Raw genomic sequence first — 25,227 nt, 5'->3', positions numbered from 1 at the left:
CGCAGATAAATGCATGCATTCTGTCCTGAACATATATGTTTATATTTAAATAAGTTTCAGTTCAGTTCAGTTCAGTCGCTCAGTTGTGTCCGACTCTGCAACCCCATGAATCGCAGCATGCCAGGCCTCCCTGTCTATCACCAACTCCCGGAGTTCACTCAGACTCACGTCCATCGAGTCGGTGATGACATCCAGCCATCTCATCCTCGGTCATCCCCTTCTCCTCCTGCCCTCAATCCCTCCCAGCATCAGAATCTTTTCCAACGAGTCAACTCTTCGCATGAGATGGCCAAAGTATTGGAGTTTCAGTTTTAGCATCATTCCTTCCAAAGAAATCCCAGGGTTGATCTCCTTCAGAATGGACTGGTTGGATCTCCTTGCAGTCCAAGGGACTCTCAAGAGTCTTCTCCAACACCACAGTTCAAAAGCATCAATTCTTCGGCGCTCAGCCTTCTTCACAGTCCAACTCTCACATCCATATATGACCACAGGAAAAACCATAGCCTTGACTAGATGAACCTTAGTCGGCAAAGTAATGTCTCTGCTTTTGAATATACTATCTAGGTTGGTCATAACTTTTAGATGCTGTGAATTGCGTGTTTTAACTACAGGATTAATTGAATGTTAGATGGCCGGATGGCATCATGGACTCGATGGATATGAGTCTGAGTGAACTCCGGGAGATGGTGATGGGCAGGGAGGCCTGGTGTGCTGCGATTCATGGGGTCGCAAAGAGTCGGACACAACTGAGCGACTGAACTGAACTGAACTGAACTATCCTTTTAAGAAACCTTATGTATTTATTTGCCTATGGGTGCACTGGGTCTTCATTACTGTGTGCTGGCTTTCTCTAGTTGCAGTGAGTGGGGGCTACTCACTTGTTGCAGAGCATAGGCTCTAGGGCAAGAGGGCTTAGTTGCTCTGTGGCATGTGGGATCTTTCTGGACCAGGGATCAAACCTGTGGTCCCTGTATTGGTAGGTAAATTCTTAACCACTGGACCACTAGGGAAGCCCATGAATACCAATCCTGGAGAATTTTAAAAGTTATTTCTCAAAGTCACTCTGGGAATAACCCATAAAGGAAATGACTATCTTATGTTGGATCCAAAACCTAACAAATTTTTATTTGTTATTGCTAGTACTATGTATATATTTACTGTATGCCAATAGTATTCAGAACATATCAGTCCACTGAGGATGGCTAAAACACACATAGCTTGAGAGAGGGTTTCTCTCTACTGGGCTTCAAAATGAAGAGATCACAGCACTGAGATAGAGACTTTTCAGGAGAAAATGATGACTCACACAGGGATGACTTAAAGGCATCTGGTTTCCATCTTCTTTGTTTCTTCTCTTGGACTCCATTCACAGGCACTTCCTTCCAGCTGGAGCTTTTAATGGCATAATGTGAAGGCAAGATCCACAGAAGTGGGTTTAGAGGAGGGACTTGAAGGAGAAAATGCAGATCATCAGGGGAGACCATGGAAAATTACACCCAGATGGGAGGTAGCAGTAAAAGTACATACATCCAGACTAAAATGTACCAATTAAAATATTTAGGGAAAGGCAGAGAAGGGTATGATTTTTAATATGGGGAAACAAAAATTTGAGCTGAATAAAAAGTCAAAGTGATACAGTCATGATTGCAATTAACAGCATATTAATATAATTTCTGTTTCTAGTCTGGGAAAATTATGTCATTGTCTCTCCTTATTTAAATGAATGCAGCATAGTAGTACTTGTGGCTTTGTTGAGTCATCTACCTAGCTCCATTCATGAGAGTGATATATTTCTTCCCATTTCATAGCTGAAAACACACTAACTTCCCTGGTGTTCCAAAGTGATCTGGGATGGTGGTAGATTGATGGATTCAGCCTTGTTGTTAAAATAACCATCAGAACCCATAAGAGACTTGAAGGAATGAAACAAGCAGTTGGTTTCTGTATACAAACACTCATTGCTCATGTTCCCCTCTTCCCAATCCATCAGTAGCAAGAAGGAAGCTCATTTCCTTTTTAAAAATGAGAGTCTGTTATATTGTTCTTTTTTTTTTCCACACATGATATTTCACTTAACCAAACATCACCTGATCTGAGTGATTTGCCCCTGGTCTTATTCTACTCACTACACCCAAACAGCTCTTGTGGGCAGGGGTAGGGATGGGTGGGGTGGCATGGGATAATAATGGACATACGCAATAGTGGTGTTGGAGGCTGTGACAATGGTTATGTTCTTCTGGATATCATAGTGGGCAGAGTCAATCCAAGCTGAGAACAAGTCAAAGAATAATTATTTGGCATTTCATGAAGATATGGCATTGTCCAAGTCTCTGCAGAGATATGGTATAAGGAGTAATAGGTATATATACACAAAATGGTAATATGAGGCAGATAGTATTACACTGCAAGAGAGGTGCAAATACAGCTGACAGGGATAAGAGAGATTAATTCTGAAGGTGGGAGTGACAGAAAGGAGTACAAATCAGAGGAGATCGAATGGTCAAAGGAGAATATGGAATGTTTAGGGAGGATTCTGTGCCTCATTGATTTGGATAAACCAAAAGACAGGGCTGGCTTGACATGTAGGCCAAGGTTCCATGAACTCAAACACAATTATAAATGCGTGAATCCAGCCAAGTATAAAGCAGTTGGGAGTGTTAGAATTTGTGACAAACTGAGGGCCATGTCCCACTGAAATCAGCTTTCAGTTTCATAATAAAAGTTCAAAGTCAGATAATTCAAGTCCTTGTCTGCACACTGTCTCTGTCATCAAAAGATCCCCCTACGTCTCTAACTTCATATTCCACCTACCTCCTTTACCGCAGAGAGAGACCCACACTTTCCTCCATAGACACAGTCCTGACTGCATAACTATCGATGATAGAATCTTCTAGAGCTGACTCTCCCAGAACTGTGATATAGAGTAGGCTTCAAAACAAACAAACTTTTCTACTTGGAAGATGGAATTCTTTAGAAGTCAGTTTAATTAGCTTCTGCAGGGCGTTCTAGCACATGTGGGCCACGAACCCAGCGGTGGAAGAGCTGGCTCAGCCTCTCAGCGTCCCTGGGTGCTCCTGGAATTCCAGGGCTATGCCCAGGCAGAGGAGAAGGAGGAGCACTACTTCAGCCAGGCGGCTACTTCATGTGTTGGGCTCCTGAGTAAGATCTTTTCTGAAGAGTGACTTCTGAACATTGTTTTGATGCAGGTGAGCAAATTCCATCCTACTTCTTTAGAGACGGACTTGGGTGTGACACCTAACCTCTGCTCTCCTTACAATCATCCTGCTAGCAAAAACTCCTCTTGTTTCTCCTTTATTCACTCTAAATATCTCACTTCTAGTCACCAAATATGTGGATGTTTTCCCCACACTAAACGATTCTCTAATTCTTAGCAGAGACTGACTGGGTGTCCTACAAATTTAACTCAATTCTGACACTGCCTTCTTGGAGACAGCATCAGATCCCACAAGTGAGCAGCTCAGATCCACAAGACTGCCCCCACTTTACATGCCACTTGCAAGTCCAGGTTGTCACCTATATTTCTGAATGAATGGTTATAAGTCAGGGTCCACATGACCCCCTCCTCTATTTTGATCACTTGCTAGAATAGTGCAAGAACTCAGGGAAGCATTTACTGATTTATTATAAAATAACACAGCTCAGGAATAACCAGATGGAACCAATGAACAGGACAAGGTATGGAGAGATGGGCATGGAGCATCCATACCCTCTCCCTGTGTGCAACCCTTCCAGCACCTCCACATATTCACCAGCCTGGAAGCTCCTCAAATCTCCTTGTTCAGGAGTTTTTATAGAGTTGAACCTCCAGCCCTCTAATCCCTTGGTCTTTCTGTGACCAATTCCATCCTAAGGCTGTCTAGGGGCCCTACCCTACCCTGAGGCTGTGTAGGGGCCCTACCTTAAGTCACCTCATTTGCATAAACTCAGGTGTGCTGAAAAGGGCTTGTGTGATTATACAGACACTCCCATCACTTAGGAAATGCACCAGGAACCAGAGACAAAGACCAAATACATTTCTTATTGTTATGCCATAGTCCTACTCAGAGCTTCCCTGTTCGGCACACAAGGGTTTAGCCACCCCAACCCCATTCCATTCCAGTAAATACAGGGCCTCAGATGTAACTGCTCAATAAGAATAACTCACTGAAACAGTAAAATCACATTAGTTCTGATTAAATTAGCAGCCAAATTTTCCAGAATTGAAGATGATCCTAAGTACCAAACAGGATTAAAAAGAAAATAAATAATAAATCCATACATAGCAAAACTATAGGACAGAAAAGGAGAAAAAACTGAACAACAAAAATGAATTAGAATCTAACCCTTTTGCAAAATATCTAAATTGTCTCTAATCCTTTCCATAATAAGCAAACCTGTCAATGTATTTTAAGATACATTAAATCAAAAGAGTGTGATTCTGTAAGCAAACAGGAATATTTTTGTATTCTCCACCCATCTTTTTAGGATTTTAGACCTTTGTAAATAGACTTCTTATTCCTTCCTTTTGTTTCACTCAGTGAAATTCTCAAACTCCAGTGTGCTGAGGAATATTTTGTACAGGGTTGGACTCCCACCAACAACCAATATACAAAGGGAAGTGTGTAAATGAGATCCTCAATTGATACGCACTTAGATATAGCCCCTATTCTTCTTCCTGTGTGGATGTGTGTGTGCATGTACACACACACACACACACAAGATGCTGACTCTGGGGAATTCAACTGTATTTGCTTTCCATACGTTTCACACTTTCTCTTCATCTCACATAGGTATCCAGGCTTGTTATTTCTTGCTTAAGGCAAGGAAGGAGACAACCTGTTTTTGAAAGGATGCGAAGAGAAAAAAGTTGCTTTCCCAGGCTGAGAAGGGACCACAGCCTGTGGCTTCTGTGAGCAGGAAGGCTCTGGGTATCTCTCTGAATGTGGCCAGTGGAGGAGAAAGCTGTGTGTGTATCACCATAGGCTAGACCCCAGGTACAGGTCAGTTCACTTTGCCAGAGATTCCCAATTCACAAGTGGCCTGGAAGCAGCAGAGGTGAAACCTGAGTGGCCCATGGAGACAGGAACAGTTGAAATCTCAGTGCTAACCAGCATGCTGCTGCTGCTGCTGCTAAGTCGCTTCAGTCGTGTCCGACTCTGTGCGACCCCATGGACGGCAGCGCACCAGGCTCCCCTGTCCCTGGGATTCTCCAGGCAAGAACACTGGAGTGGGTTGCCATTTCCTTCTTCAATGCATGAAAGTGAAAAGAGAAAGTGAAGTCGCTCAGGCGTGTCTGACTAGTAGCGACCCCATGGACTGCAGCCTACCAGGCTCCTCGGTGCATGGGATTTTCCAGGCAAGAGTACTGGAGTGGGGTGCCATCGCCTTCTCCGCTATACCAGGCTCCTCGGTGCATGGGATTTTCCAGGCAAGAGTACTGGAGTGGGGTGCCATCGCCTTCTCCGCTATACCAGGGTCTTCGGTGCATGGGATTTTCCAGGCAAGAGTACTGGAGTGGGGTGCCATCGCCTTCTCCGCTAACCAGCATAAGTGATGACAAATACTGAAGGAGTCTTCCCAATACCTCTACATCACACAAAACATTGTACTCTGTTAGATCCACACTTCTGTAGAGTCCTGGTGTGTGAGGCATGCAAGCATCCCAAGCACAGCTGGGTTAAATATCCTGCTAACCTGGTGGGCTGGTTACTTGGAATGTAAGGGAATCTAAAAAGTTCATGTTTCTTGAACACATAACTTCTAGATGGAGATTTACACCTACTTTGGATATTTGTTGAGTGCCTAGCTTTATTTTTTAGTTCACTCTAAGATTATTTTTATCATTCTTCTTTACATTTTGTGTTTTTACAAAATTTAAATTGGAGGCTAATTACTTTACAATATTGTGGTGGTTTTCGCAACACATGTACACCTGTGGCTGATTCATGTGAGTGCCTTGCTTTTGAGAAGGATTCCCTGACAGCCACTAGAGATCCATCTCTGTCAGCCCGGAGCAGAGGCAGGAGGGCAGTGAGGTGCCTGAAAGGCAGCGGGAGGAGGTGAATGGCACCAGTTTCTCAGTCTTTCTGAGCCCTTGCTGTGGATAGTTTAACCAGTGCCCTAATCAAGCTCTGCCAGTGTTTTGGGAGGAAAAAAAAATGCACATATTCAAAAGCAAACCAACAAACAACTTCACTCCAGCAAATCATTTTATTAGGCTCAAGATGAGTTCCTGCCTGCAAAGCTCTCAAATGCCAGAAAGTGTGGGCTGGGCTGCCACCTACTTCCCATCCCAATCCTGCTGCTTAGGGTTCACTTGAATGGCTAATTGACGGTCACCTCACTTTCTTGTCAAAGCCAAAAGATTATACTTAATGCACAACTTAAGCCGTCCCCTGGACTTCACTTGTTTAGACTGGCAATCATGTTTTCTGTTCCCTTCCCCACTTACCTTAAGTTTTAGCAATTGCCCTCTGGGTTCAAAAGAGCATCCCACTAGGCCATTGAAATGTTGAAAAGCCCCCTGACAAGGGGAAATGTTTATCTGCTCTCAGAGAGAGAAAGAACTGGGGAAAATATATACAGCTTTGGTATATGACAGGATGCTAGTTTCTTGTGAGCAGTTTCTTAACTTTCAGTTTAATAATAACTATAATCAACTTGGTACATTAAGAGTTGGTTAGAAGTGTTGTTAGTCAGTAACCAGAAACTTTAGAAAAGTCATAATGGTGATCTCTCACACAGTGCAAACATAATGTCCTGTGTTCCTTTGGGCTTTGTAAGGTGCAGGAAGGCTTTCTCAGCCTATCTTTGGGGGCTGAAGAAGATAAAGGCCTGTCACTAGCTCTTCAGCGATCCTTCCTCCTGTGGATTCCCAGGAGATGACCTTGCTCAGCATGGACAAACCTTTCAAGGATGCATCTGGATGATCTACTACCAACAGGTGGGGGACTCAGCTGTGTGATTTGGGGGTCACCTCAAAATCCTGATTCCAGGAAGATGTAGATGGAACCAACAAGTCATCAAAGAGGAACCAGGCAGGCATGCTTCATCAGGAAAAATAAAAGTCTCTGAGCTCAAATAGTCCAAATATTAACTCTCACCCTTCAGTGGCTACCAGTGACATAATCAGGTAACTTAAAACACAAATGTACATCTAAGCCCAGCCTGTAGAGTAAAAACTACAACTGGACTTACCAAGTTCTTTTCTGCTTTGGGTCCAATGAGCCTGTGTAACCAACTTTTATTCATGTTTGTCATGTATGGATGTGAGAGTTGGACCATAAGAAAGCTGAGCGCCGAAGAATTGATGCTTTTGAACTGTGGTGTTGGAGAAGACTCTTGAGAGTCCCTTGGACTGCAAGGAGATCCAACCAGTCCATCCTAAAGGAAATCAGTGCTGAATATTCATTGGAAGGACTGATGCTGAAGCTGAAATTCCAATACTTTGGCCATCCAATGCGAAGAACTGACTCACTGGAAAAGACCCTGATGCTGGGAAAGACTGAAAGTAGGAGGAGAAGGGGATGACAGAGGACAAGATGGTTAGATGGCATTACCAACTCAATGGACATGAGTTTGAGCAAGCTCCAGGAGTTGGTGATAGACAGAAGCCTGGTGTGCTGCAGTCCGTGGGGTCACAAAGATTTGGACACGACTGATCGACTGAACTGAACTGAATTATCTCACTGTAAATATGACTTTCTTTTCAAAAAAAGCTTTCCTGACATGATCCCCATATTATGTAAGGCCCCAATTACATGGTCACCAAATTAAAGCACCCTGTCCTACTTCTTCACAACACATAAGAAAAACATAACAAAGTTACTTTCTTTGTAATCTATCCCCATTGCTGGAATATAAGCTCCATGGGGGTAAGGGATGTTTTTCTTATTTATAGTGGCATCCCAAACACTTTGTATACATAGCAGGTGTTAAGTGAATAGTTGTTGAGCAAATGGCTGAATGATCTGCCTCCCAATGTTGCCGGGAGGACTGAGGTAATGCTTATAACCAAGTCTGCACATCAGTTCAGTTCAGTTCAGTCGCTTAGTCGTGTCTGACTCTTTGCGACCCCATGAATCACAGCACGCCAGGCCTCCCTGTCCATCACCATCTCCCAGAGTTCACTTAGACTCACGTCCATCGAGTCAGTGATGCCATCCAGCCATCTCATCCTCTGTCGTGCCCTTCTCCTCCTGCCCCCAATCCCTCCCAGCATCACAGTCTTTTCCAATGAGTCAACTCTTCACATGAGGTGGCCAAAGTACTGGAGTTTCAGCTTTACCATCATTCCTTCCAAAGAACATCCAGGGCTGATCTCCTTCAGAATGGACTGGTTGGATCTCCTTTCAGTCCAAGGGACTCTCAAGAGTCTTCTCCAACACCACAGTTCAAAAGCATCAATTCTTCGGTGCTCAGCCTTCTTCACAGTCCAACTCTCACATCCATACATGACCACTGGAAAAACCATAGCCCTGGCTAGACGGACCTTTGTTGGCAAAGTAATGTCTCTGCTTTTGAATATGCTATCTAGGTTGGTCATAGCTTTTCTTCCAAGGAGTAAGTGTCTTTTAATTTCATGGTTGCAGTCACCATCTGCAGTGATTTTGGAGCCCCCCAAAATAAAGTCTGACACTGTTTCCATTGTTTCCCCATCTATTTCCCATGAAGTGGTGGGACCGGATGCCATGATCTTCGTTTTCTGAATGTTGAGCTTTAAGCCAACTTTTTCACTCTCCTCTTTCACTTTCATCAAGAGGCTTTTTAGTTCCTCTTCACTTTCTGACATAAGGGTGGTGTCATCTGCATATCTGAGGTTATTGATATTTCTCCTGGCAATCTTGATTCCAGCTTGTGCTTCCAGCCCAGCGTTTCTCATGATGTACTCTGCATAGAAGTTAAATAAGCAGGGTGACAATATACAGCCTTGACATACTCCTTTTCCTATTTGGAACCAGTCTGTTGTTCCATGTCCAGTTCGAACTGTTGCTTCCTGACCTGCATATAGATATCTCAAGAGGCAGGTCAGGTGGTCTGGTATTCCCATCTGTTTCAGAATTTTCCACAGTTTATAGAATCAGTCAAATCAATTCATTTTATCTTTATTCCTCCCTTTTGTATTTTGCTGGTGTTTGACAGATGTATTCATTTTCCTCCTTTCTTCAAACTCTAGATTGTTCATATCCTAGTAAAAAATCATGATTTTAGAGCTGGGGTGTAGGAAGCCATCATGTCAGAGATAACATAGCTGCAATCAGAAGAGCAGTCATTAATTGCCAGGGTCACATAATCAATTTGGTGGCAATTTGGTGACATGTTTAGCACATGGTCTAGATCTTCTGCTTCTTCATTGTAGCTCTAGCCTCCTCATTGCACTTGGTATATCCTGCATTTTTTTTTTCTTTTTTACTTTCTTTCTTAATCTTCAACCTTTTCTGAAAGATTACCTGAGTGGCTAACCTGACGGTGACAGTGGCCTGGCCTGGCTGAGACTTCTCACAAGAAAAAGGATTTTCTTACCAACTGAGCCTACTTTAGCCATTTCCTGCAAGTGTGTGTGTGTGTGTGTGTGTGTGTGTGTGTGTGTGCTTAGTCGCTCAGTCATGTCCGACTCTTTGAGATCCTATGGACTATAGCCTACCAGGCTCCTCTGTCCATGGGGATTCTTCAGGGAAAAATACTGGAGTGGGTTGCCATGCCCTCCTCCAGGGGATCTTCCCAACCCAGCGATTAAACCCAGGTCTCCTGCATTGCAGGTGGATTCTTTACCGTCTGAGCCACCAGGGAAGCCCTTTAAATAAGCTAAAAACTTTGCTCCAAACCTGGAAAAAAAATTGGAATTCACTTGCCGTATATAGGGCACTTATAATGAAAAAAGAAATCTGTTTTTACAGTTTTTTTCTAAACCATAGGCATTTTCTTCTTTAACTGTATTATTAATCAGAATTCAGACCTTAACAGTTTTAAAATAATTCATTGTGTGATTCAATGCTGTAAGTAACCAAATGTGGATTTTCTTTGTTCTAATGTCCTTAACATTTGTCAATTTGGGGATTATCTGGAAGATGTAGAAGTCGACTGAGAAGACTACATTATTTTAACCATTTAGATGACCGAGTAGCAGAAAGTTGCTGACGGTATTTACCAAATTTAGATCAAGGACTTCGAGGAATTAATGAGTACCCTGGGGAAACCAATCTTTAGTCGCCAAAGAGAAGCTGGACTTATTTTCTGCTGTGGCCTGGCCTAAATTTAATGGAATCAGAATTCTGAAAAAGTGCAGAACTATCTGAAAAAATGAAGTCACACTTTCAGAAGCAATCCCCTCATTCTGATGCTATGAATCATGCTGTAAGCCTCTCTGTACGCTTTTGATGCTTAAACATGGAAGGGTCCTAAATGACCAAGTATCTGTCATATCAGTTCTCTTAGTTTCTAAAGCTACTTGTGCTCAACTTTTGGGTAATGTTTGTGTTTGCATGGCTCTGTGACAATGCATTCTGTTTCACTGACACTGAGACCCATTATGAACAATATAAATCTACTGTCAGAATTGCAGTGGTCAGTGACTCAGTGTACCCAATAGTTCTCAAGAAGATCGAACTGACTGAATAACAGTCTTCTCTCTGATTTCATCAACAAGGATTGACTACCCCTAGGCCAAAAACTTTTTTATGTGAAGACATTTGGCTAAAGTATCTTTTTTTAGTCACTTTAAAAATTATTCATTAAATAACTAATAGTAACTTTTATCATATGAATATAAAAGTAATAATCATAAAATTAGGAAACACAGAAAAACACACAGAAATATATATACCATCTTAGCACACAGACATGTACAGTTAATTTTTTTTGGCAAATATTTCTCATTTTTCCTATGCTTCTATAAACATATATGTGAGAATTTTTTTATATTCTTACAAACTTCTATTTTAAACTTTATATTTTAACACAATAATGATGATTGTTACTACTATGTACCAGGAACCAGGCTAAGCACTTTACAGGAACTATCTCATTTAATCTTCACAGTAACCTTCTCATTTACATGTGAGGAAACAGACACTTAAGGAGGTTTAGTAACTGCTGAAAGCCTCAGACCTAGTAATTGGTGGAGTTGGAACTTGAAATGACATTTCCTTCCAGAATCTATTATCTTACATTATACTATACTGCTTTCCTTCTCAAGAGAATAAATATTCTTCTATCATATTTTTATTAGGACTATTTTTTAAAGCAGTTTAAAGGTTCAGAGAAAAATTCAGGAAAAGGTACAGAGATTTCCCATATACCTCCTGTGGCCACACATGCATAGCCTCCCCAGTTATCATCATCCACCACCAAGCTTGTTACACTTGATGAACCTACACTGATACCTCACAATCATCCAAAGCCCATAGTTTATCTTAGAGTTCATTCTTGTACATTCTATAGGTTTGGACAAGTGTTTAATGACATACCATCATTATGGTATCATGTAGGGAATTTTCATGGCCCTAAAAATCCTCTGTGCTCTATTTATCCCACCCAGTCTCCTTCCTATTATATTTTAATGGCAAATACTGTATCATATTGCTGATGATTCTGTTATTATCTTTAACTTATGGTATTTCCAGTTTTCCAGTGGTATAAGTGACTCTGTGATAAGCATTGAGAAATGTTTGATAAATCTTTGGTTCAGTTCAGTTCAGTTCAGTTCAGTCCAGTTCAGTCACTCAGGCATGTCCAGCTCTTTGCGACCCCATGAATCACAGCACGCCAGGCCTCCCTGTCCATCACCAACTCCTGGAGTTCACTCAGACTCATGTCCATCGAGTTGGTGATGCCATCCAGCCATCTCATCCTCGGTCGTCCGCTTCTCCTCCTGCCCCAGTCCCTCCCAGCATCAGAGTCTTTTCCAATGAGTCAACTCTTCACATGAGGTGGCCAAAGTACTGGAGTTTCAGCTTTACTATCATTCCTTCCAAAGAACATCCAGGGCTGATCTCCTTCAGAATGGACTGGTTGGATCTCCTTGCAGTCCAAGGGACTCTCAAGAGTCTTCTCCAACACCACAGTTCAAAAGCATCAATTCTTTGGTGCTCAGCTTTCTTCACAGTCCAACTCTCGCATCCATACATGACCACAGGAAAAACCATAGCCTTGGCTAGACGGACCTTAGTCGGCAAAGTAATGTCTCTGCTTTTCAATATGCTATCAAGGTTGGTCATAACATTTCTTCCAAGGAGTAAGCATCTTTTAATTTCATGGCTGCAATCACCATCTGCAGTGATTTTGGAGCCCCCAAAATAAAGTCTGACACTGTTTCCATTGTTTCCCCATCTATTTCCCATGAAGTGATGGGACCAGATGCCATGATCTTCGTTTTCTGAATGTTGAGCTTTAAGCCAACTTTTTCACTCTCCTCTTTCACTTTCAATAAGAGGCTTTTTAGTTTCTCTTCACTTTCTGCCATAAAGGTGGTGTCATCTGCATATCTAAAGTTATTGATATTTCTCCTGGCAATCTTGATTCCAGCTTGTGCTTCTTCCAGCCCAGCGTTTCTCATGATGTACTCTGCATAGAAGTTAAATAAGCAGGGTGATAATATACAGCCTTGACGTACTCCTTTTCCTATTTGGAACCAGTCTGTTGTTCCATGTCCAGTTCTAACTGTTGCTTCTTGACCTGCATATAGGTTTCTCAAGAGGCAGGTCAGGTGGTCTGGTATTCCCATCTCTTTCAGAATTTTCCACAGTTTATTGTGATCCACACAGTCAAAGGCTTTGGCATAGTCAATAAAGCAGAAATAGATACCTCCAGATGCTGATCTGGATTTAAGGAATTGAGCATCACTGGCTTATTTGGGAGTGATCCACGAAACATCAGAAAGGGAAGTGAGAAAGGGAAAGGAAGACAGTTAATACAGGGTGTGGTAATGAGCAACTATTCATGGGCAACTGTGGGCTCAATTCCATTGTGACATTTGGGAGTCTGTATTAAACTCAACAATAGTCGTCCCCATCATTGGTTTAGGACTACTCCTAGAGGTGTTAACTGCTTGGAACTTCCAGCCAGCCTCATGTGTGACCTGGCATGCTTCCTTGCCCAGAAAAGATCCCAGGCAGAGAATTGCCAGTGCTGGCAGTGGGAAACCAGGTTGTATGCACAGAGGGATATGGATGGGCACTGGTAAGATTTGCTACAGCATGTATCCATGATGATTTCCTTCTGAATAAATGTAGGATAAATAAAATTCTATGATATAATAAATTTTGATTGTCAGATTTGCCCACAGAAACGTTGTGTCAATTTATACACACCTTCTGTGCTGAAACCAACATTAAGTTTACCACTCTTAGTAAGTCATTACATATAAAAGATACCTTATTTGCATTTTCTTGATTACTGTTGCAGTTAGTTTTTTTAATTTATTTTTTGTTATAACTATTTCCTTTTTTGTCTGTGCATTGCTCTTTATTTACTTTGACCATCTTTTTATTGCAGTGTTTGGATTTTAAAATTCACTATTTTCTTGTGTGTTGCTGAAATTTTACCTGGTTTGTTCTTTGGCTTTTAAGTTTTATAATTCATTAATATGGAAAAGTTTTAAATTTTTATATACTTTCATCTGTAGATCAGTTTCCTTAAAGGACTCAGATTTTTCATGCATAAACATTTCCATTAATATATCTGTTATTGATTTTGATGTATGGTTTGGGGTAGGGATCAAATGCGCTTGTGTTTAGTCACTCAGTCATGTCTGACTCTTTGCAACCCCATGGACTGTATGTAGCCTACCAGGCACCTCTGTCCATGGGGATTCTCCAGACAAGGATACTGGAGTGGGTTGCCATGCCCTCTTCCAGGGGATCTTCCCAAGGGATTGAATCCAGGTCTCCCACATTGCAGGCAGATGCTTTACCATCTGAGCCACCAGGGAAGATAATGTATTTTTCCCATGCTGATTTGAGATGCTAAATTTAGTAAATTCGTCCTTGGTGGCTCAGACAGTAAAGAATACACTTGCAATGTGGGAGACCTGGGTTTGATCCCTGGGTTGGGAATATCCGCTGAAGAAGGAAAGGGCAACCCACTTCAGAATTCCATGGACAGAGGAGGCTGGCAGGCTACAGTCCATGGGGTCTCAAAGTGTCAGACATGGCTGAGCGACTAACATTTTCACTTTCATGTAACATCAATTTATTAAAAACAAAGACTAATGGATTTCTAGATTGATTGATTTGTATTTTCTAATTTCAACTAGTATCCATGTTCACAAAACTTCCTAATTTTAATTAACATAATATATTAATTTAAATTTATATACTTAATTTAAATTTACTTATTAATTTTAATAATAAGTCACAATACTTACTAATTTTTAAAAATCAGATTGCCTATGTTCATATTAATTTCTGATCATAGGCTTACTACTGCAATATCTTGCCCACCCATTTTATATCTCCCTTGCCTGTGGACATACAATAATCCTCCTGCCTCTTCTCTAGCTTCTTGCAGTCTTTGGCATTCCAACCTACAAGTTGAACTCTTAATGTCAACCAGAAAGAAAACATTATTTTATCTTGAATTTTTATTGTAAACATAACTTGAACATGATTTTTAAATTACCTTGTCTCTGCATGAGGCAACACTCTCTTCAGCGGGATACATTATTTGGTTATAAAGTAAAATTCTAGAAATTGGTACATGTTGAATCAGCCTCCAGGGACTCCTTATGTTTCCACAAATGCAATATCAGTAGCATAAGAATGGAAATTGCCTCTAAGTGTTCAAGCTTCAACAATATGTCTTTTCTGATTTCACAGTTACACTGGGGAAGTGAGCCAGAGCTTGGGTACACAACATTGCAAGCAGTCAGTTACTTAGCTACTAAGCTTCTTGATTCAACTTGTGCCTGTTGTACATTACATTTACCATTTTCAGATTGTGCCCTTCCAAACTGAGTCCATGTGGCCTCATCCCACTGTATTAAAATGTCAAGGGATTGTTTTATTACAACAACATGAAAAAATTTATTATGCTAAAACAAGCAACTTCAAAATTCTCCAGTCTGTTCTACATGAAAAGAAAGGACCTACTCCAGAAAGCATTCCTATACCTTTCTGTTACGGGTTGAATTGTGCCCCCTAACCCCCAAATTTCTACACTGAAATTGTTACACTCAGTATCACAAAAGTGAAGTGGAAGTCACTCAGTCATGTCTGACTTTTTGCGACCCCATGGACTGTAGCCTGCCGGGCTCTTCTGTCCATGGAATTTTCCAGGCAAGAATACTGGAGTGGGTAGCCATTCCCTTCTCCAGGGGATATTCCCAACCCAGGGATTGAACCCCGGTCTCCCACATTGCAGTGACCTTATGTGGAGATAGGGACTTTACAGAGGTAATCAAGTTAAAATGAGGTCATAAGAATGGGTCCTTATCCAATATGATGGATGTCCTTGTAAGAAGGGGAAATTCAGACACAGAGACAAACACGCATAGACTAGGAAGATGATATGAAGAGACACACAGAGATGATGGCTATCTATAAGACAAAGAATGCCAAGGACACCACAGTCTAGGAGAGATGTCTGGAATGGATCCTTGCCTAGTTTTCAGAGGAACATGCCCCTGCTGACTTCTTGATCTTAGACTTTGACCTCTAGAACTGTGAGACAATAAATTTCTGCTATTTAAGCCACCAATTTTGTGGTACTTTGTTACAGTAGCCCTAGAAAATGAATACATCTTCCCTCTCTTTCTGCTTCTTTGCTCTCTCCCCAAGTAGACTTCCTATACCTATAGAAGAGATATATCGCATTTTATGGAGTTTTAAACTTTTCTAATTGGTTTTGAAGAGGCAGTACAGGCATACGGGGAAAGAATTTTTAGGGTATTTTTGCTGTCGTTCAGTTGATAAGTTTTGTCTGACTATACAATCCCATGGACCACAGCATGCCAGGCTTCCCTGTGCTTCACTGTCTCTCAGAGTGTGCTCAAACTCATGTCCATTGTGTCGATGCTGCCATCTAACCATCTCATCCTCTGTCATCCCCTTTTCCTACCCTTAATACTTCCCAGCATCACAGTCTTTTCTAATGAATCAGCTCTTCGCCTCAGGTGGCCAAAGAAATGGAGCTTCAGCTTCGGCATCAGTACTTCCAATGAGTACTCAGGGTTGATTTCCTTTAGGATTGACTGGTTTTATCTCCTTGCAGTCCAAGGGACTCTCAAGAGTCTTCTCCAGCACCACAATTTGAAAGCATCAATTCTTTGGTGCTCAGCCTTTGTATGGTCTCACATCCATACATGACTATTGGAAAAACCATAGCTTTGACTATACACTCCTTTGTCAGCACAGTTATAACTCTGCTTTTTAACATGTGATCTAGGTTTGTCATAGTTTTGCTTCCAAGGAGCAGTTCAGCCACTCAGTCATGACAGCATGCCAGGCTTTTCTGTCCATCACCAGCTCTTGGAGTTTACTCAAACTCATGTCCATTGATTCAGTGATGCCATTCAACCATCTCATCCTCTGTCATCCCCTTCTCCTCCCGTCTTCAATCATCTTCAAAAGACCCTAGCATCAGGGTCTTTTCCAATGAGTCAGTTCTTCGCATCAGGTGGCCAAAGTCCTGGAGTTTTGGCTTCAGTATCAGTCCTTCCAATGAATATTCAGAACTGATTCCCTTTAGGATGGACTGGTTGGATCTCCTTGCAGTCCAAGGGACTCTCAGTAGTCTTCTCCAACACCACAGTTCAAAAGCATCAGTTCTTCAGTGCCCAGCTTTCTTTATAGTCCAACTGTCACATCCATACATGACTACTAGAGAAACCATAGCTTTGACTAGATGGACCCTTGTTGGCATGGTAATGTCACTGCTTTTTAATATGCTGTCTAGGTTGTAATAGCTTTTCTTTCAAGGAGCAAGTGTCTTTTAAATTCATGGCTGCAGTCACTATCTGCAGTGATTTTGGAGCCCAAATAAATAAAGTCTCTCACTGTTTCCATTGTTTGCCCATCTATTTACCATGAAGTGATGGGGCTGGATGCCATAATTTTAGTTTTTTGAATGTTGGGTTTTAAGCCAATTTTTTCACTCTCTTCTTTCACTTTCATCAAGAGACTTTTTAGTTCTTCTTTGATTTCTGCCATAAGGGTTGTATCATCTGCATATCTGAGATTACCGATATTTCTCCCAACAAATTTGATTCCACCTTGTGCTTCCTCCAGCTCAGCATTTCTCACAATGTATTCTGCATGTAAGTTAAATAAACAGGGTGACAATATACAGCTTTGACGTACTCCTTTCCTAATTTGGAACCAGTCTGTTGTTACATGTCCAGTTCTAACTATTGCTTCTTGACCTGCATACAGATTTCTCAGGAGGCAGGTCAGGTGGTCTGGCATTCCCATCACTTTAAGAATTTTTCACAGTTTGTTGTGATCCACACAGTCAAAGGCTTTGGCATAGTCAATAAAGCAGAAATAGATGTTTTTCTGGAACTCTCTTGCTTTTTCAATGATCCAAAGGATGTTGGCAATTTGATCTCTAGTTCCTCTGCCTTTTCTAAATCCAGCTTGAACATCTGGAATTTCACAGTTCACATACAGTTGAAGCCTGGCTTGGAGAATTTTGAGCATTACTTTACTAGCATGTGAGATGAGTGCAATTGTGCGGTAGTTTGAGCATTCTTTGGCATTGCCTTTCTTTGGGATTGGAATGAAAACTGACCTTTTCCAGTCCCGTGGCCACTGCTGAGTTTTCCAAATTTGTTGGCATATTGAGTGCAGCACTTTAACAGTGTAATATTTTAGGATTTTAAGTAAATCACCTGGAAATCCATCACCCCTAATAGCTTTGTTAGTATTAGTGCTTCCTAAGGCCCACTTGACCTCACACTCCAGGATGTCTGGCTCTAGGTGAGTGATCACACTTTCATGGTTATCTGGGTCATTTTAACCAGTTTTGTATAGTTTTTCTGTGTGTTCTTGACACCTCTTCTTGATCTTTTCTGCCTCTGTTAGGTCCTTGCTGTTTCTGTCTTTTTTGTGTCCATCTTTTCATGAAATGTTTTCTTGGTATCTCCAATTTTTCTTGAAGAGATCTCTAGTCTTTCCCATTCTATTGTTTCCCTCTATTTACTTGCATTACTTACTTAAAAAGCCTTTCTTATGAACTGCATAAAGCAGACTTTCGAGTAGACACCAAGTCCTCCTCAGCAGGCCCCCTACCGTACCCTACCTCTCATTCCCTCCAAGTTACAACTACCATTATCTGTAGCTTAAATTCTGAGTTTCATTATCAGCCCTACTTCAGTTCCCTGTTTCCTCTCATTGACCATAGGCCCTTGGGGGAAGAAATATTGCTTCCTTCTACGTAATCTCAGCTCTAAATAAATCTGAGTTTAATGAATTGTTCACTGGCTAAGTTCAGGCAGACTAAATTCAAATTGGTTTAAGGCTCTGATTGCTGTTATATATCCAAACAGTCCTGTTATTTAGCCATTTACACTTCTGGGGAGAAACAGGATCTCAGTGAAGATTTTGCTTGGGAGGTGGAGTTGGGAGATAGTGAGGAACCTGGGTGATGTTGGAGAGAGTTAGTAGAAAGAATCTCTCTAAAGAGAAAGTGATTGTTGGGTGTGACTTTTTACTCTTCTTAATGGTTCCCAGTAATTGATTTTGAATAGGAGTAACCCAGCTCCAACCAGTCCATTCTAAAGGAGATCAGCCCTGGATGTTCTTTGGAAGGAATGATGCTAAAGCTGAAACTCCAGTACTTTGGCCACCTCATGTGAAGAGTTGACTCATTGGAAAAGACTCTGATGCTGGGAGGGATTGGGGGCAGGAGGAAAAGGGCACGACAGAGGATGAGATGGCTGGATGGCATCACCGACTCGATGGACGTGAGTTTGAGTGAACTCCGGGAGATGGTGATGGACAGGGAGGCCTGGCATGCTGCGATTCATGGGGTCGCAAAGAGTCAGACACGACTGAGCGACTGAACTGAACTGAACCCAGCTCCTATTTGTTAATCTGACAGGCAGTCTTAACATTTTGGTTAAGAGCTTGGGGGCCAAACTGCCTATCTCTGTAGTACTAGTTCTACCACTCATTAATTGAATAAGTGATTTAATTTCTCTGTAACCAAGTTCCTCATCCAGAAAATTAAGAAAACAATAGTATCTCCTTTTTATATTTGCTGTTAAGGATTAAATGAGCTAAAGCTCTTAGAACCATGCCAGGCAAATAGTAAGAGCTGTATTGTTTATTGTTTACAATAACCACACATTAGCCACCCATAAGTGGCTTTGTTAATGTATCAGCTAGGATGCTTTCAAAATTCAAGCAGCAGAATACCAAACAAAAAGGAGCTTAAACAATAAAGATATTTATCAACTCCTGTAACAGCAAGTTTTGAAGGAGGTTTTTAAGGTTGGTAATTCAGTGGCTTGTTGATAGCACCAAGAGTCAAGTTTCTTCGTATCTTTGGAATTCCCATTTTTGATGGATAGGCATCCTCAGCACATTAGCTTTTGTCCTCAGCCCTGTATTCTCAGGCTCACAAAATGTCTATCACTATCCCAAGAGTCACACACAGACATGAAAATATCGAGAGACAGTCAGAAAAGTGAGCCTCACCCTACCCCCCGCAACATGTCTCTTGTAAATAACAAGCAAAAAGCTTTCCCAGAAGTTCCCAGAAGCCTTCTCATGTATCATTGGCCAGAATTATGTCACATGTCCATGCTTAACCAATCATTAGGGTGAAGGATATGACTACTCAGATATACAAGTCCAAGTACTACCTGGAAAAAAGGTAGTCAATTGATAATAAATGTCTTCATTGCAGTTAGTTTGCCTCAATTTCTGGATGGAATTGCTGAAATTTCAGTTTGTTCATTTATTTACTCCCCTAAACTATTTTTTTTCTACTACCTTAGTTAATTTGTCGTGAAAAGTCATAATATTTGCCATTTTCTTTGTGTGTATGTGTGTTTGTGTGGTGTAAAAGTGGAATTTTTGAGAGGGAAGGAGAGACGGACAGAGGGAGAGAGAGGGAATTCAATTTCTTTTTTTCTTTTTTTTTAAGTTTATTTTTGATTGGAGGATAATTGCTTTACAATATTGTGTTGATTTCTGCCATACATCAACATGAATCAGCCATAGCTATATGTATGGCCCCTCCCTCTTGAACCTCCCTCTCACTTCCCATGGAATTCAACTTCTTGATGGCAGTCGTTATTTGGCTATCCTACAGGAATCTTAGACAATTTCAAAAAGTGAACATATTTCCCCTAAACTGACATAACCATCAAGGAATAAGAGGAATCAGCCCTGCCCCATGGAGATTACAGTGCAATAGCTCCAGTTTACCCATTGACTTTTCCATTCCAACCCTCCCTTATCTGCTTTCTCAACCTCAAGTAATCAGTGTCACTTTGGACAATGCCTGTCAGTCTACACCCTGATGAGAACACACTTCAGCACAGCCAGAGCTCCACAGCTGGCTCCCTGCCCATCATGGAGCCCTTATGGCCTCTCTGGCAAGATGTGGCTACGCTCTAGACCATGGCCAGCTCCCTTCTCCTGTTTCAGTCATGAAAGGCAAAACGTTTGTCAACTCTTAGCTCTTCAAAATGGACAAATGGTCAATCAAATGGGATAGGGGGCTACAGTCTTTGCTATTGGGATGACTCGAATCCAATAAAAAGACATTTTAAAATGTTTGTAATTGTCATTTTTCACTAATTCAGTTTGCCCTACTATGAACTGATATTAAAGAAAGCCATCCTTACCTCATGCAACCTTAAAAAGCTAATTATATAAAAGAGAGAGATGAGAAGACTCAGAGTAGAAGGGAGGGAATGTTGCACTCTCCTCGCAAGCCCACCAAGCTTAGGCCAGATCCCTGGCATGGAGCCCATCTAGGAAATGCCCCAAGTTCTTCAATAGCACAAGTGGGAGTCACATTTCCTCCCAGTGAGTTCACTGGCCCTGAGGGCACCATGGCAGGATGGAATCTTGCATCTAGAAGGAGCTGGCCTTCCTGTGACAGGCCCAATTAAGCCACCAGCTGTGAACAATTATCCAGAAGGCCAATCAGGTGCAGGCAGCTGGGTAGTGTGGGAGCTGGACTGGAATCTTCCAGAAAGCTAGAGACTCTTGGCTGCCTAAAACTTCAATTCAATTTGTATTTATGGAGCCCCTCTTAAAACTCAGATGGATTTTATTGAAGCTCCTGCATCTGAGAGGTATTAGGATAATATATGGAGGTGGCCAAGATCAGGGATTGTCCTCTGAGAAGCTGTGCAGAGGCACATTGAAGAACCTTCAGTCTACCTGTCTCACACCTATTTTTTGTAAGTAGCGGGTGGAAAGAGTCAGAGAGACTCTATGTCCTACAGACCAGCTGCCTATTGTGTTTTCTCTGCACTCAGGAGAAAAATTTTTTCTTAGGAAAGGACTTCAAATTTCTTTGCCTTGATGAGTCACTGACTGGTGACATATTTTAATTATTGTTATGCAACTATCTCTAGGGAGATATAGCCTTGATTTTTTCAGTAGTTTTCAAATTATGTTCCTCAGAACCATGTAAGTTCCACAGAGTTTCCACAAAGCCTGATTTAAGAGGAAAAGTATGCCATAAATTGGCTTCTATATAGTATTATCTTCCAAGTATTACAAAAATGCTTGCTTTTTAAAATTCTAAGCTAAAGAATTGAAGGCTTAATTTGGGATATCAGCCAAAATTGGATAGATATTTTCGAGTGATGAGAAACATTCTCAAAGACCTGAAATTCATTCTTTTGTTATTCACTCAATAAGGCCCCAGCTAAGATCACAGTTCTGCTTAGATCAAGAAAAAGACGTTGTTCTGACACCTAATGTCAAAGAAGCCATTAAAATCAGCTAAGATCTTGTGCTACAGATTTGTCTAGTTCGTCCTCTACCAAAGCTCTGGTGAAAAGCCAGGATGCAGAAGTCTAATAGTTAAGGACATAAAATCAGACGTCAAACTGTGCTAAGAGCTGGATCTGAATAATTTCTATAATTGAATCCCCATTGTTCTAGGTTATGAATGCTGTCTCTTAGCCTGATCTGGATTTCAGGAAGCAGAGAAATATCATACACTGATTTCTGCTGTTAGGGCATTTGTTGACTGGAACCCATTCATCTTTCTTGTCCTATCTTTAAGATATTAGTTGACAATGTCCATCATTCATTATTGAAAAGGGAAGATAGTTGTCTATTAAAATCCATTTTTCCATTTGTAATTACTTTTGTCACCAGGAAGAATATGGGAAGTGAAAACCCCACTATCTTGTTATTAAGTTTATTCTCTGCTCACTTATCATGCTAGGTGAGAGACTGAGAGTGGAGCAAGACTCAGTCCTTGTACCCAAGCAGCTTAGAATCTAACAGAAGAGAAAGAACCTAATGTCATTCTAAAAAACCTGCAAGTGGGTACATAAGGTGGTAAGAGCTAAATAATGAATGAAAGCCTGGCATAGTTTTTTTAAGATGAAGCAGTCGAGAAAAAGGGACCATATTCAGAAAAAGAACATTAAGCAAAACAAATGAAAAGAGACTCACAGCTTATAAATATTCTGGTGAAATTTCAGAGTACAAGGATAAAACAAAGATCTCCAAATTTTCCAGAGCAAAAATATAAAAGCAACTAGAAAGTCCAGGAAAAAATAAATGCTACTAATATATTAAAAAGTAAGAGTAGCCAAATTTTATGCCACTGAATGATGAAAGTTTTCTCCTTCAGGTATGTGAAATTTTATCTTTTTCTTTATAAGTCCAGTCACAAGCTTGGAACCATGATAAATGATTTTTATATAATCATAGGATTGTTAGGATATTTTATTGCTGTGGCAGTCAGAATGAGCGAGGTTATACTGCAAGTGGCCTCAAGTTGCAGATGCTTCCAACAATAAAGAAATAAAATTATTTCTTGCTTACATTAAACGTTCATCATAGTTTAGGTGAGGTTCAGATGTATGTCGAATATTATCAATATCATGGCAGATAGAAAAGAGACATGTGATCCACATCTCATGACACTATACTTAGGAATGACATTCATCACTTTCACCAACATTGAATTGCCCAAAGCCACTCTTGAGTTCAATATAAGGGGTCTGTATCATCTTCCCACATGGAAAAGCACCACAGGAATGGAAACAAAAATATCTGGAGAACCCAAACTCTCACAGACCATCCTTCTGGTATTCCACTATACAGAACAGAATTCTCCTTTTCCCGTATGTTGAACACACTCACCCCTTCTCTAAAAGAGGCAACTGGAAGTCCCAAACAGTAACTTGGTCTTCACCTTTACTTCCAAGGTAAAGGCTGGTATCTGCAGATGATATGAAATAGTCTCTGCCTTGGGTCTGGATATAGCTCCTTTTGACACAAAGCTGCAGGAATAAAAGGGAAACCTATCTGCCCCTCACATACCCAGTATGCAATGGTGCACCAAGGACAGGGAATCCGTAATAAACACTCCTATTTAGAAAGGTGAAGAATGGGAAACACAGAGATGTCACCAGTTTCTACATATTCTAAAATTCCCTTGGACAGGTGTTATCTGGGAGAAAGATGTATTTCTTGATTAGGCCTTGAATCCACTCCCTAGGAATAGTTCCTAGACATTTTCTTCCTTTGCCCCTGGACTTTATTTTGGGGGCAAACTGTCATTTCCACTATTCTCTTTGGCTACATCTAAGGAAAGAATTGTAGAACATGATATCCTGGAGGCTGAAAACTCTCTCCCCCTTCTTTCAGCTCAAGCAGGAAGGATGAGGGAACAGCAAGGGTTGTTGAAAGTCTTGAACAGTATCTTTCAATCTAGATTAGTTGTTCTCTTCGGGGTACAACACTTTTAACTTTTAACTTCTTATCTATTTAATTCTGGTCAAAGAATTCCTATCTTGTTTTGAAATAGGCTGCTATAGACCTTATATCTGAATTTGGCAATAAGGAGTTCATGATCTGAGCCACAGTCAGCTCCCTGTCTTGTTTTTGTTGACTGTATAGAGCTTCTCCATCTTTGGCTGCAAAGAATACAATCAATCTGATTTTGGTGTTGACCATTTGGTGATGTCCATGTGTAGAGTCTTCTCTTGTGTTGTTGGAAGAGGGTGTTTGCTATGACCAGTGCATTTTCTTGGCAAAACTGTATTAGTCTTTGCCCTGCTTCATTCCGCATTCCAAGGCCAAATTTGCCTGTTACTCCAGGTATTTCTTGACTTCCGACTTTTGCATTCCAGTCCCCTAGAATGAAAAGGACGGTTTTTATAAAACCGTTCAACTTCAGCTCCTTCAGCGTTACTGGTTGGGGCATAGACTTGGATTACCGTGATATTGAATGGTTTGCCTTGGAAACGAACAGAGATCATTCTGTCGTTTTTGAGATTGCATCCAAGTACTGCATTTCAGACTCTTTTGTTGACCATGATGGCTACTCCATTTCTTCTGAGGGATTCCTGCCCGCAGTAGTAGATATAATGGTCATCTGAATTAAATTCACCCATTCCAGTCCATTTTAGTTCGCTGATTCCGAGAATGTTGACATTCACTCTTGCCATCTCTTGTTTGACCACTTCCAATTTGCCTTGATTCATGGACCTGACATTCCAGGTTCCTATGCAATATTGCTCTTTACAGTATCGGACCTTGCTTCTATCACAGTCACATCCACAGCTGGGTATTGTTTTTGCTTTGGCTCCATCCCTTCATTCTTTCTGGAGTTATTTCTCCACTGATCTCCAGTAGCATACTGGGCACCTACTGACCTTGGGAGTTCCTCTTTCAGTATCCTATCATTTTGCCTTTTCATACTGTTCATGGGGTTCTCAAGGCAAGAATACTGAAGTGGTTTGCCATTCCATTCTCCAGTGGACCACATTCTGTCAGACCTCTCCACCATGACCCACCAGTCTTGGGTTGCCCCCATGGGCATGGCTTGGTTTCACTGACTTAGACAAGGCTGTGGTTGTAATGTGATTAGATTGACCAGTTTTCTGTGAGTATGGTTTCAGTGTGGCTGCTGTCTGATGCCCTCTTGCAACACCTACCATCTTACTTGGGTTTCTCTTACCTTGGGCGTGGGGCATGAAGAACGGCTGCTCCAGCAAAGCACAGTCACTGCTCAGACTTAAATTGAAGAAAGCAGGGAAAACCACTAGACCATTCACGTATGAACTAAATCAAATCCCTT

The sequence above is a fragment of the Capricornis sumatraensis genome, chromosome 10 (genome assembly GCF_032405125.1).
Source record: "Capricornis sumatraensis isolate serow.1 chromosome 10, serow.2, whole genome shotgun sequence".
NCBI lineage: Eukaryota > Metazoa > Chordata > Mammalia > Artiodactyla > Bovidae > Capricornis > Capricornis sumatraensis.
The sequence above is the reverse complement of the archived record's forward strand: the minus strand, read 5'-3'. Positions refer to the sequence as shown.